This window comes from Mobula birostris, chromosome 9 (assembly GCF_030028105.1).
Source record: "Mobula birostris isolate sMobBir1 chromosome 9, sMobBir1.hap1, whole genome shotgun sequence".
Lineage (NCBI taxonomy): Eukaryota > Metazoa > Chordata > Chondrichthyes > Myliobatiformes > Myliobatidae > Mobula > Mobula birostris.
In genome coordinates this window covers 121,124,979-121,137,675 of record NC_092378.1, presented here as the reverse complement: position 1 = coordinate 121,137,675, position 12,697 = coordinate 121,124,979, and the positions used below count along the sequence as shown (strand labels likewise).

The 12,697-nt window shown below is 41.9% G+C and overlaps 2 protein-coding genes across 6 annotated transcripts in view; one reads left to right on the top strand and one right to left on the bottom strand.

Annotated features, from left to right (window-relative positions):
• The window catches only part of LOC140203032 (cholesin-like), a 436,104-nt gene that overhangs the window by 106,354 nt on the left and 317,053 nt on the right, over nt 1-12,697 (bottom strand). The window lies entirely within an intron of this gene.
• Nucleotides 1-12,697, top strand: part of LOC140203031 (probable G-protein coupled receptor 146) — a 155,809-nt gene that overhangs the window by 59,469 nt on the left and 83,643 nt on the right. The window contains exon 2 of one of the 5 annotated variants that reach the window (XR_011887269.1): nt 7,827-8,001. The exons of the other annotated variants lie outside the window; for them this stretch is intronic. The gene's annotated coding sequence lies outside the window, so the exon portion shown is untranslated. Of the gene's footprint in view, nt 1-7,826; nt 8,002-12,697 lie in introns of those variants that run through there. 5 annotated transcript variants of the gene reach the window in all.

The following is a 12,697-nucleotide window of genomic DNA, read 5'->3' as shown; positions in this document are numbered from 1 at the left end:
TGAGGGCCTTTCCTTCAGCTGCCGCAAAATGTCAAGGTCATGGAGGAGAGTCAGAAGGAGATACACCACTTGTAGAATCCCGCTCAACCAGCAACGATAACTAAGATAAACTTACTCTTGAAGCAGCCTCAACTGCAAGTGTTTAATAACAAAAAGAGCCATTGGAGGATTATCACGTAACTACCCCATCTGGCCCCAGTAGTAGAACCAAGGAAGAAATGCAGTTGCATAGCACTTTAAGTATAACTCAATGGGCTTTACCAGCAAGTAGATAGTCTTTGTGAAGCTGCTGTTGTGGGAAACACAGCAAGATCCGATACAGTACAACAAGGCAATGACCATATGGTATGATTGGGTGAATATATTGTCCAACATATGGTGGAAAACAATCTTCTGTCCTTCAAAATGTTCCACAATATTAGGCCGGACCTCAGCTAAAAGCCTCTCTCAGAAGAAAATGTCCTTTACAGCAGTATTCCCTTCCACTGCACTGGTGTGTCAACCCGGGCTCTTGTGCTGAGATCTCTGGAGTAGTTTTAAACGTGGTGGGGTCCATGGCGGGGCCCAGAGTGTATTGATGCGACAGGGCTGGGGTCCCTGCACGAGGAACGACCCAATATTTGAATGATTTAAATGGTGAGCCAGGAAGGCAGGGTGTTGGGACCAGAGGCAGGGGTCAGGCTGGCTTTGCTTGATGCTCCGTGACATTTACTGAGCTCTGTGCTGATCTGAGGCAGAGGCTGTGGCCTACTCTGGGCCTAGTGTCTGTGGACTCATTTTCATTCCAAATGCTATTTGCTTTCTTTAATTGCTTGCACAATTTGTTTTTTTTTTCTCTCTCGCTCTCTGCACGTTGGGTGTTTGACTGTCTTCTGTTTTTAGTGGGTTCTCTTGGGTTTCTATGTTTTGTGGCTGCCTACGAGGAGACAAATCTTAAGTTTGAATAATGTATACATACTTTGATAATAAATGTAGTTTGAACTTTAATCCCCTGGCTTTCTGATTCAGGTGAGCAAGTCACTACATCCATGAGAAATATGTGTTGATTTCCAAGAAACAACCACACCCCCCCCCCCAATGTTTCTGTGACTCAAGTAGTTGATACAAAATTTTGTGTGCAATTCTGATTACCCCATTACAGGAATGATGTGAAAGCTTTAGGGAGTGGATGAGCTTTAAGCCAGAGAAATACGGGTGTCTGGTGTTAAGAAAGGTAGACTTATGAAAAAGTTCCATTTCTCTTTGGATGGTATTGCTATCCCATTCACCTCTGTAAAACAAGACAAGAGTCTCTGACTGCAGCCTTAGAGATGCGGCTGCCATCCAAACCCAAACAGTGGGACGTGGTCCCATCCAAACCCAAAAGGTGAGGAACAGTCCCATCCAAACCCAAACTGTGGGGCAGACCCATCCAAACCCAATCTGTGGGGCAGACCCATCCAAACCCATTCAGTTGGATACGGTCCCATCCAAACCCAAATAGTGGGATACACTCCCATCCAAACCCAAACAATGGGAAACGGTCCCATCCAAACCCAAACAATGGGAAACGGTCCCATCCAAACTCCAACAGTCGGATACGGCCACTGTTGGGAGTTTGGGTTTGGGTTTGGGTTTGGATGAATTTTCCCAGGGCTGAAATGGTTGCCACAAGAGGACACAGGTTTAAGGTGCTGGGGAGTAGGTACAGAGGAGATGTCAGGTGTAAGTTTTTTTACTCAGAGAGTCGTGGGTGCGTGGAATGGGCTGCCGGCAATGGTGGTGGAGGCGGATACAATAGGGTCTTTTAAGAAACATTTAGATAGTTACGTGGAGCTTAGTAAAATAGAGGCCTATAGGTAAGCCTAGTAATTTCTAAGGTAGGGACATGTTCGGCACAACTTTGTGGGCTGAAGGGCCTGTATTGCGCTGTAGATTTTCTATGGTCTAAAATCTGTTGAAACTGATACCAAATGCATCTTGGTCTCAGTTAAAGAACTTCCAGAAGATTGGTGAGTACTCATTTTATATGACAGCTTTCTCTTTGCATGCGCCTAAACATATTTAATTCACAAACAAAGCAAATTGGAACAAGAAATCTGAACTCTTAAGAGACATAAATGTGCTACTGTAACTCTTTTTATTTTAAAGAAGAATGATGTGTACTGGGGAGAAGTAATCTTCATCTGCCCCTTTAATCTCAAGTATTCGGGTCTGAAGCCAGGCTTACAGTGCTGCTTCATCAGCTAACAAAGGAGCCTACTTCAGACTGCCTATTCATCAGAACCGTGGATTTCTCTGAAGAACATTTGAAAAGGTATAGTAAGGATAAGAAAATTAGAAGGGAAAAAACAATCCTTCCATTGCTTGGTAGTTTGGGGCAGCACGGTAGCAACCCCCGGTCATGCTCCTTCGGTCGACATCTCCTGGATAGATCACGAAACTGTATATTTTGCTTCTTTTATGTCTTTTTTTCGTCTTGGATGTAATTCTGGAACTGTTGGAGCCCGTGATCTGCTGTTTGGAGATCGTTTGGGTGTTCTAGTGCCCTGCAATCTCCGAGAAGATTCTGGAAGGCAGAGGCGGCATGCGTGGACCTCGTAGTGGGGTAGGATGCCAGCTGATGTTTGACTCCATTTCACTAGTTAAAGCTTCCATTGTGCGCTGATTAAAGCAACAAGGGAGATTGTAACATTCAGATGAATGCAGAAGGTGAGCAGTGGCTGGCTGCCTTTTGCTCTGCTACCGGAGAGGGGATTAGCCTACCGCTGTGCCCGGAGAATGTTACCCAGGTATCCTGTGTTTTGGATATGGACTTGGACTATAGACCTTTTTTCCAGTCTTATAGTTTTTTATATTCTGTGTTTTTCACCCAATCTTTCTCGTTTTTTTTGTGCAGGGAGGAGGATTTGGGGTCAATGTGCTTGTTCTGTTTTGTTTGTGTTTTTGTGCGTGAGGAGGGATTGGGGGGGGGGGGGGTTGATGTGCCTGCTCTGTTTTTGTTCTTTTTTTTGGTGTAGGGAGGGAGCATTTGGGGGTTGATAATTGTGTTGCCTTTCTTTTCTTTCTTGGTTTCATGGCTACCCAGAAGAATAATTTCAGAGTTGTATACTTTGATAATAAATTAACCTTTGAACTTTGAACGCTTTGCAGTACCAGCCATCCGGGTTCAATTCCTGCCGCTAACTGTAAAGAGTTTGTACGTTCTCCTCGTGACCGCGTGGGTTTCCTCCGGGTGCTCTGGTTTCCTTCCACAGACCAAAAACGTACCGGTTGGTAGGTTAATTGATCATTGTAGATTGTCCAATGATTAGACTCAAATTAAAATTCCAGAGGATTGCTAGGTTGTGTCACTCAAAGGGCCAGGGCTGTTTGCCCAAGGTACAGTGTACGGTGTATGACAGCTGACTCCCAATTCTTCAAGTTATTCTCGTCTCAGTAGAGCTTAAAGATGGCAGCATATCAATGTGCAGAGATGTCATCAGCAACTACAATCTCACTTAAGGCAAACCTTTCCTTTCTCACTCCCAATATAGTAAAACGACCTACGGATTTAAGACCAAGCCATATAAAGACATATTGTATCAGCCAATTAAATATTTGATCAACTTGACTTATATTGGCTCACTGGAAGCCCAGTATCTGGAAATATGCCGGAGAGTAATCAGAAAAGCACAAAGCTGCATTCTGTGGCACCAGCCCAAGGTTTTGATGAGGCCACAGTGCCCTGTTATCCATTAACATGCTCAACCAGAACTGAATTCTGCACTCTGTGTAACACGAACTGAACTCTTGACTGCAAATACCACAGAGAGGACAGACACTGTCACAGGAAACGACTCAGATCAGATAATAAATATAATTGGTTCCAAACTGCTTGATTAACATAATGTTGAAATCAGAACTTTTGCTGTATTAGTTTGACTGATGTCAGAGGCCTGCCTGCGTAAAACAGTTGCTTCATAATTTTCACAGTACTGCAATTGCTAATACTCTTTCAATATCTCAAAAAGCCACCACAGTAATTGGGACCGATGTGGTGCGGGCTGATGGAAATAGGGGTATTTCTTGATTTAAGTGAGCATTTCATACCATGATTCTTGCCTCTGACCATTTCAGTTTCATACTCCCTCCACTCGCTGGCTGTTCTGTAAGCATCCAGCTTTTAATTAATGGTCAATATTCCAGAGTAACATTGGGTGGGTGGCTACTCTAATCTGGTGGGAAGTTCTGTACTACTGTAAATGTTTATTCAAATTTGCTTTAAACATTGATAAACATGTCATCTGCAACAAAGCAAAATCATTAAACTATCAGTTGAGCAACAAGCAGCTGCAAGAAATGTCTTACATTCAAAAGGGACATTTCTAGGTGTTACCAGTAGAAAGCCATCATCTTGGCACTAGACCAAAATAAGGTGATGAACTGCCTGGCCTGGTTGCGTGCTTTTCCTTGCAGCCTATATACTTGCCAATTAGAAGCAAAATACACCTGTGAACAAATATAAATCATTGGGCTATTGTGTGTGTGTCCAATTTCTGATTATGCTTGCAGTAGGAAAATAAGTTGCCTTGTGTGGCCCTGAATACGTTCTCAGAAATCCTTCAGTTGCACAATCACATTGCACAGAATACTTACTAGAAATACTAGTAATCTAAAATGCAATTTTATTTCGTAAATGAAGGTCCCATCTTGTGAGGCAATTTGTATGATTTATCCTGTGGAGTAAGGAAAGGAACTATTTGTGATTCATTCAACAAAAAATAACTACAACCTGAAGAATGCAGATCAGGAATCTTCAGAGAATTGGCACGCAGGGATAGCAGGGCAATCAATGACACTGCTCCAATTATTGATAAGATAAACTTGTCTTTGCAAACTAGTGTTCTGGTGACTTCGTGGGTGCGGTCTCGTGACACTTATGCGGCTCTGGGGTGAACTGAGGCTGTGGTCTGCACCAGCTGCAGTGATGCCTGGGTTCATGTCTTCCGTATAACTTCCATTCTCAATGCTACTTGCTTACTTTTATTGTTTGCACTTTTTTTTTCTCTCTGCGCATTGGGTGTTTGATAGTCCTTTATTAACGGGTTCTTTTGGGGATTTTTTTTTGTTTTGTGACTGCCTGTGAGAAGATGAATCTCAAGGTTGTATGATGTACACATGCTTTGATAGCAAATGTACTTTGAACTAGAGCAGCGATAGCTGAAAGGAGATACAGTGTCCAGTAACAGAACACAGAACAGTACTGCACTGGACAGGCCATTCAGCCCATTGTACTGTGCTAGTCTTAATCTAGTAATAAATCAATTTAAGATCATCATCAAATTACTTTCGGGTAAGTCAGACAACAAATAATTCCAACAACAAAAGTAAAAGTATATGATTGAATATAGGCTTAATTAGGCTAGTTAATTAGGAATTGGCAAATTTTGGTTTTAAAAAAACAGGGTTATAATCCAATTAAATGAAAGTTGGATAATATGAAGAATCTGAGACATTTTATTTTAATTAGCATTAGGATGAAGCCTTGCAAAATTTCCTGAAACAATGTATTTGTAACAAAATATACTAACTTAAAAAAAGCAGTGCAGGCACTCGGTGCAGTTTATCAGTGTGTGACATACCAACTGCTCCTTGGATCATGGTTCCAGTGTCATTACCAGCAATGCTCAGGCCTTTGAGCAAAACTGAAAATACACTGTAATTTATCCTTCATGTTCTCCTGATGAAGGAAGTCTTGTGTGACCCTTGGCAGATTAGACATTAACAGACATCTCACCTCTCCCGGAAGTTCCGGGAGTCTTCCGCATATCGATAGTGGCTCCCTGACGCCCGGAAATTATATACAATATCCTGGAAATAGATTTTTTTGAGCAGGAGAGGGAGAGCGAGAGGGAGCATCTTGATTGGTCTCTCCTCGTGCTAAGAGTGGTCCCTATCCACCGGGCTGCGAGGAAACAATATGATTTGGCAATATGAAATGATATGAGTCAGCTGCACCTTTCCTCAGTCCCTGTCATGCACTGTTGAATTTTAATGCATGCGAGGTCATCAGTGACCCAAGACGTGCAAAGGAATGGATCCGTGACCCATTTGTGAATGTCCCCGGTGAATCATCCATGTCAGCGCGGGGAAAAGATCAACTCCTCAAGCTTGCAAATAATAGCGGGCTGAAAAGTATGTTTGACATAACATCTCTGCCGGCATTCTGGATCAAAGTCAAGGCTGAATATCCTGAGATAGCCACGAAAGCACTGAAAACATTGCTTCCATTTCCAACATATCTCTGTGTGGCAGAGTTTTCTGCAATGAATGCAACAAAAACTAAATTGCAGAATAGACTGGACACAAGGAGCTCCCTTCGAGTATCGCTGTCTCCCATCACCCCTCGATAGGACCGTGTTGTTGCAGGAAAACAAGCCCAGGGCTCCCAATGATTCAGCGATATTGGTGTGTTGCAATGATTTTACATGTTCATACGAGGAAAATATGTGTCGTGTGTTTAATATTCAAACGTTACTTAAAATGTTATGATGCTATTGACTTATAAGTGACTTATAATTCAGTGGTTCCCAGCCTCCGGGCCGCGAAGAATGCAGCGGTGGCCAGAACGCACACAGCACATCTTTAAGAAAAAAGCCGAAATAAACAAGCTAATTACTTAGGTGTCGCCCGGCACATAAATGTCGGCCTACATCAGAGGCGATTGCCGATTGCCGATTGCGTCGCCTCTGATCTGGGCCGGCATTTACGTGCCAGGCAGCACCTAATCAATTAGCTTGTTTATTTCGGCTTTTTTCTTAATGATGTGCTGGGTGCGTTCTGGCTACCTCTGTACTGCTGCATTCTTCGCGGCCCGGAGGTTTGGGACCACTGTTATAATTGACTTATCGCTACATTCATGCGAGGAAAATATGCGCTGTGTGTTTAATATTAAATTCATTAGATAAACCCCTTTAGAAACGAAATTGAGTGTATTAGCCACTTACAAGTGACTTATAGTTGACATATTACCTATATTCCGGTCGCATTTAACACGCCCCCCCCCCAACCCCGGGTTGGCCAGTCCGCAAGGATATCGTCAATATTAAACCGGTCCGCGGTGCAAAAAAGGTTGGGGACCCCTGATTTAAACTAGCTGGCTAGCTGCCCAGGAGCTATGCTATTGATGTCCTACATGATGAGGCCAAACTCCCTGTAGACTTGCTTAAAGTTATAATAGAATAAACATGATAATTAATATAAGTACATACTTTAATGTCACATTTGCTGCATATACCCAACTTGGTTTACAGATTAGACAAAATCACTAAACAAAGTATTACATACACCCTTGGAGGTCGACGGGGGTGGGTATGGGGTTGCGGGGGGGGGGGGGCGGGGGTGCTACCTCCCTGAAATGAGTTTTTGCAGGTTGGGATGTCTGCACTAAGGAGTGTTGGAGATTGGTGGAGAACAGGGGGTGAGTCTACAGGAGGAATAGGGCTGGGGGAGGGAGCACAGGAGTTTGTTCATGTGAGAATTGGGGAGTGTTTAGTTTTCCCACTGGAGGTTCAGTAACTGTGGAGGCAATGGGTTTATTTCACTGTATTGTATTAATACCACAGCTTAAATAGGATTGGGGTTGTATCGTTCTACTGGTGCTGATGATATGGAAATTATGTACACACCTTGAAACAGAATTTATAAAATGTCTTCCAAAAACTCCCAAAATTTTCACAAATAAGTATTTCTTTTTGTAATAATTGGTCTTATGGACACAAATGTGTTCAGCCAAATTTGTACGCTCACAAATTCCATGAATAGCAATAATGGTGACCATCTATTTTTACGATTACGATTACCAGATCAAATTTGGCCAGGACATAAGAACTTGATTCTCTTTCTTCAAAATATCACCACAGCATGTTCTACAGTCACAGAAAGAACAAACCTCTGGAGCCTCAGTAACGCATCACATCCAAAAGAAGGTACCTCCAACAATACAGCATTCTTTTGGCAGCGCTTGATGGAATAGATTGCGCATTCCTGTCTGAGGTACGAGCTTGAATTTGTCTCAGAAGCAAGTGTTCTAACCGTGGTCAAGCATGGCCGGAAGTTGGAGAGCTGATGTCTGCGTGTCCAGGCCAAGGCCGCTGCTGGCAGCTTGTCCCAGGGTTGGAAGCCTGTATGTGTGTGTGAGTGGGTGGGTGGGAGACAAGATAAAAAGCATGATTTGCTTTGCTGTTTTGTTGCTCTTGTTACTTGTATTGTTCTGCCGATCATTGAGGACACGCTATGTTGGTGCCAGAATGCTCGGTGGCACTTGTGACTTGCCCTGGGCATATCCTTCAGTTGTGTTGGTTGTGAAGGCAAGTGACACATGTATCTTTCAATGTACATGTGATAAATAAACTTGGATCTAAATCCAAGTCTAAATATATCAACATAGAATCAAATAACAACATTTCTGGAAAAAAAGACAATCTTAACCCAGCTAATACTTCAATTTGCAGATAGAAAAAGAAATTCAGCAATTTTAAAAAATTTATTCATTTATGGGATGTGGGCGTTGCCAGCTAAGCCAGCATTTATTGCCCATCCCTAGTTGCCCTTGAGAAGGTGGTGATGAGCTGCCTTCTTGAACCACTGCCGTCCCTGGGGTGTAGGTTCACCCACAGTGCTGTTAGGGAGGGAATTCCATGATTTTGACCCAGTGACAATGAAGGAACGGTGATATGTTTCCAAGTCAGGATGGTGAGTGACTTAGAGGGGGATTTTCAAATGGTGGTGTTCCCAGGTCTCTGCTGTTCTCCTCCTTTGAGATGGTAGTGGTTGTGGGTCTGGAAGGTACTGCCTTAGGAACTTTGGTGTGTTGTTACAGTGCATCTTGTAGATAGTACACACTGCTGCAATGGTTCATTGATGGTAGAGGGATTTGGACTGTACAAAACTAAGTATTTACTGGTCAAATGAACTGGAAAATAATTCTTCCATTTTATCCTAATTAAAGTGACAAAGATTAGTTAACCAGTAAAATTTTAGATGGTTTAGAGCTATTTTTTTTAACTTCAATGATGATGGCCAAACTAGTTGCTATTTAAACAGGCCTGATGACAGGCAACTGGACTGGTTAAAAGTAAGTGTTTAATTAGTAATTTTTAATTGTTTTCCATCCCACCGCTAGAGCTCACCCCTGATTTTCAGTGCCATCCTTCCATGGAAGAATTGAGCCTACATCCTCTGGTACTCAACCCAGATGATCAAATTCAATAGATTATAATATAATCAGCTTTCTAAACTATAAGTGAATATTTATGATGTTGTAGTTTTGACCTTGTTAAGGAATATATATACCAAACTTTGATCCACACATTGAAAAATGTTTTAAAAAGTTAAACGTGTTGCTTTTCCTTGATGTGTTGAATATGAAAATTCTCTGATTGCCTCTTCTTGACACAGCAGTTGCTGGGCCCCATGGATTCCATTCTACTGACAGGGAAAAGGGAGAAGATATTCCCACAGGGATTACTAGATCTTTGTAGACTGTTTTCTTCAAGGTCTATGACATGGTTTTACGGCAAAAAGCTAGATCAATATCCTTCAGTTGCATTTCCCACATTGAATAGTCTGTGCAGCTATAAATGAGGGTAAAAATAACAGTTGGAGGCTTTGAGTCCAGTCTCTACCTAAGATCAAAGTGTTATACATGATGGAAGCAGGCCCGTCAGTCCAACCTCTCCTTGCTGACCAAGATGCGTAACTAGGCCCAGTAGTCACATTAGCCTGTACCAGGTGTATATTCAATCAAAATCCTTCCTGCTCATGTTCCTGTTTTTTTAAATATTGGAAATTGTACCTGTATTTGGTGAGATATGTGAATTAGAAAATCATTGCTCCTGAAAAATGGCCTAGAAATTTGAGTTTCTATGGTTTCTAAGGTTCATTTACATCTCATCAGTTGATCCTCCAGTGGAAAGAGGAATAAATCCTCATACACACCCACCTCTCTCTTAATCTTTTTGTTGCCATTTATTTATTCTAAGCAACCAATTACCCCACCAAACAAGTTTATCTCTGGGAAGTGAGAGGAAGCCAAAGGAAATCCATGCATTAATGTGGACAACATGCATATTCCACACAGGCAGCACTGAAGGATGTGAAAAGATATGCAGTCCTGATGCAAGGATCTCAGCCTGAAACATCTGCTATTTATTCCCCTCCATAGATGCTGGCTGACTTGCTGAGTTCCTCCAGCATTTTATGTACATTGTTCAAGATTTCCAGTATCTGCAGAACTTCTTGAGTATATACATGTTATTTTATTCGGAGTCCGAGCATCAGTCACAGGTAGGAATTCTAAATGTTAATTTGAAATTGAATCCTTTTAAAACCTGGATTATAAAAATGAAATTATTGCAGCTAGAATTCAACCTTGAAATCATGGCTTTTAGGTGAACCCAAATCCAAAGCATCAAGGTTTTAAATCTACAAATGTACAAAGTACAGTCGGCCCTCCTTATCCGCAAATTCCGCATGCGCCAATTCAACCAACCGCGAATCGAGAAAACCCGGAAATGTTGTTCGAACATGTACAGACTTTTTTTCCTTGTCATTATTCCCTAAACAATGCAGTATTACAACTATTTACATAGCATTTACATTGTATTAGGTATTATAAGTAATCTAGAGATGATTTAAAGTACACGGGAGGATGTGCGTAGGTTATCGTGGATCAGGATTGAAAAAAATGTAAGTTCTCTTACTAAATAAGTCGGAACAGGTATTTCTAATATTATTTAGTGTCAGTTCGTCAAACGTTTGTCTTAGTATATAGTATATATTTTATCTTCCTATGCATATAAAATACTTACGAAACGTATGTTTTAGCGCCGGGCTCGGGAACAGAAATTCCCAAGTTCGATCCAGTGATAGATCGTTCCTGAGTTCAATCCAGTGACAGATCGCTCCCGAGCACGCTCTCCATCCCTGCCGGGTTGATGTGGAGGATCAAAAACCCAAAATCCCAAAACCCAATAATTAAACCACTGCATTGCTTAGGAATAATTCTAGCTTTAATCGGGCAGGGCCTTTCTCATTTTATCCTTTAAAACTGTTCCGATCGTTGACCGACTGTAGCCTAACACTTTTCCAATGACCAATGGCGTTCCACCTCTTTCTGATCGCTTTATTATTTCCACTTCATTTTAAATCGTGATTGTGATTATTTTCGTGAACAGAAACACTGCGGATTCAGAGCTCTGCGGCTGGGTCCTAATGCCCACCTCACTGAGACAGGTTAAATAAGGTCCGGGGCTCCGCTGGGTCCTAAAGTCCACCTCATTGAGACAGGATGAATAAGGGACTTGAGCATCCGCGTTTTTTGGTATCCGCGAGGGGTCCCGGAACCAATCCCTCGTGGATAAGGAGGGCCGACTGTATGTTTGCCATAGAAATAGGTTCTGGCTGCTATTCCTATTCACATGACAACCACTCCAGTTTTCATACAAGCCCATCATCATATCTTTCCATTCCTTCCTTCCTTTTGTGTTTAATTGTCTTTTCCTGAACGAATCTACTTATCCCAGCTTTTCCATAAGTTAATCCACTTATTCCAATGACTCTTGGGGCAAAGAAATGTACTGTATCTTGAATACCTCGCTTCATCTTCTGCGTTTATCCCACTGAAGCTCCTTCATAACCTTGTAAACTTCTTATTAGGATGCGCCTCAGTATTTCATTTGCAAAGAAAATGATTCTATTTTGAACATTTAGACTGGAAAACAACCTTGGGTCTGACAGATATAGCTAAATGGGCTTGCTTTCACTCATGCAAGTAACCCTATGGAAAATGTACGTAGTGTACCAGCATGGGTAAATGGTTTAAAGATTCAGTGAACTTTTCATACTGCAGATCATTCGCTTTATATTGTGTGTGTTTAAATATTTCATACTCAGTCCCATGAGAATCACTTGGATGTCACAAGCAGTTTATATATTCCTTTGCTTCATCCCTGGAGAGGATATTATCAACCAGCCCAAAAGGCACGTCACCAAACGCATGCCCAACTTTCATTATAGCACCTAGAAGATGAACACTTGCAATTCCCAGAATACTTTGCATTTATAAAAGGGTTTTTAACATACAGTAATTAAATCCCCTTCAAAAGCTAATTTTTAAACAAAATGCATCACTAAGCCTAATGAGGAGGTATCAGATTAGAACCTGCTAAGGACAATCTTCTACTCTCACCTTCTTAAAAGTGCCCAAGTCTATCCCACTTCAGTTTATCTACAGTTAGGACTAAGAGAGGGAGTGCAGTAAAGATTCACAAGACTGGTAACTTGAATGAGAGAAAGCGAGCCTGTTTGGTTATATCAGTCAGACCCGAGCCTGAGAGGCCCGAGTTGTACTGTTCTCTGAGGCACAGTATTGGTTAGCACTGATGACTCGTAGGGGAGGGGATGAAGAAACTGAATGCAGAATATTGTATTACATTTACAGAGAAAGTGAGGTGCAGATAGACATATAAAGTACAAGGGCTGTGACGAGGCAGATTGAGAAGATCTATAGCAATAAGAGTTCCCTTCAGCTCTTAGCTCCAGTATTCCCTCACCAAACTGCTCTGCATCTCCCTCAATCTTCTTTGCATCTCCCTGGTATTCTCTCAGCATTACTTTGTTAGTCGGAGAACTTTGCTGTCAGCTGCCTTTCAAGATCTGGGCAACAGCAACTTCT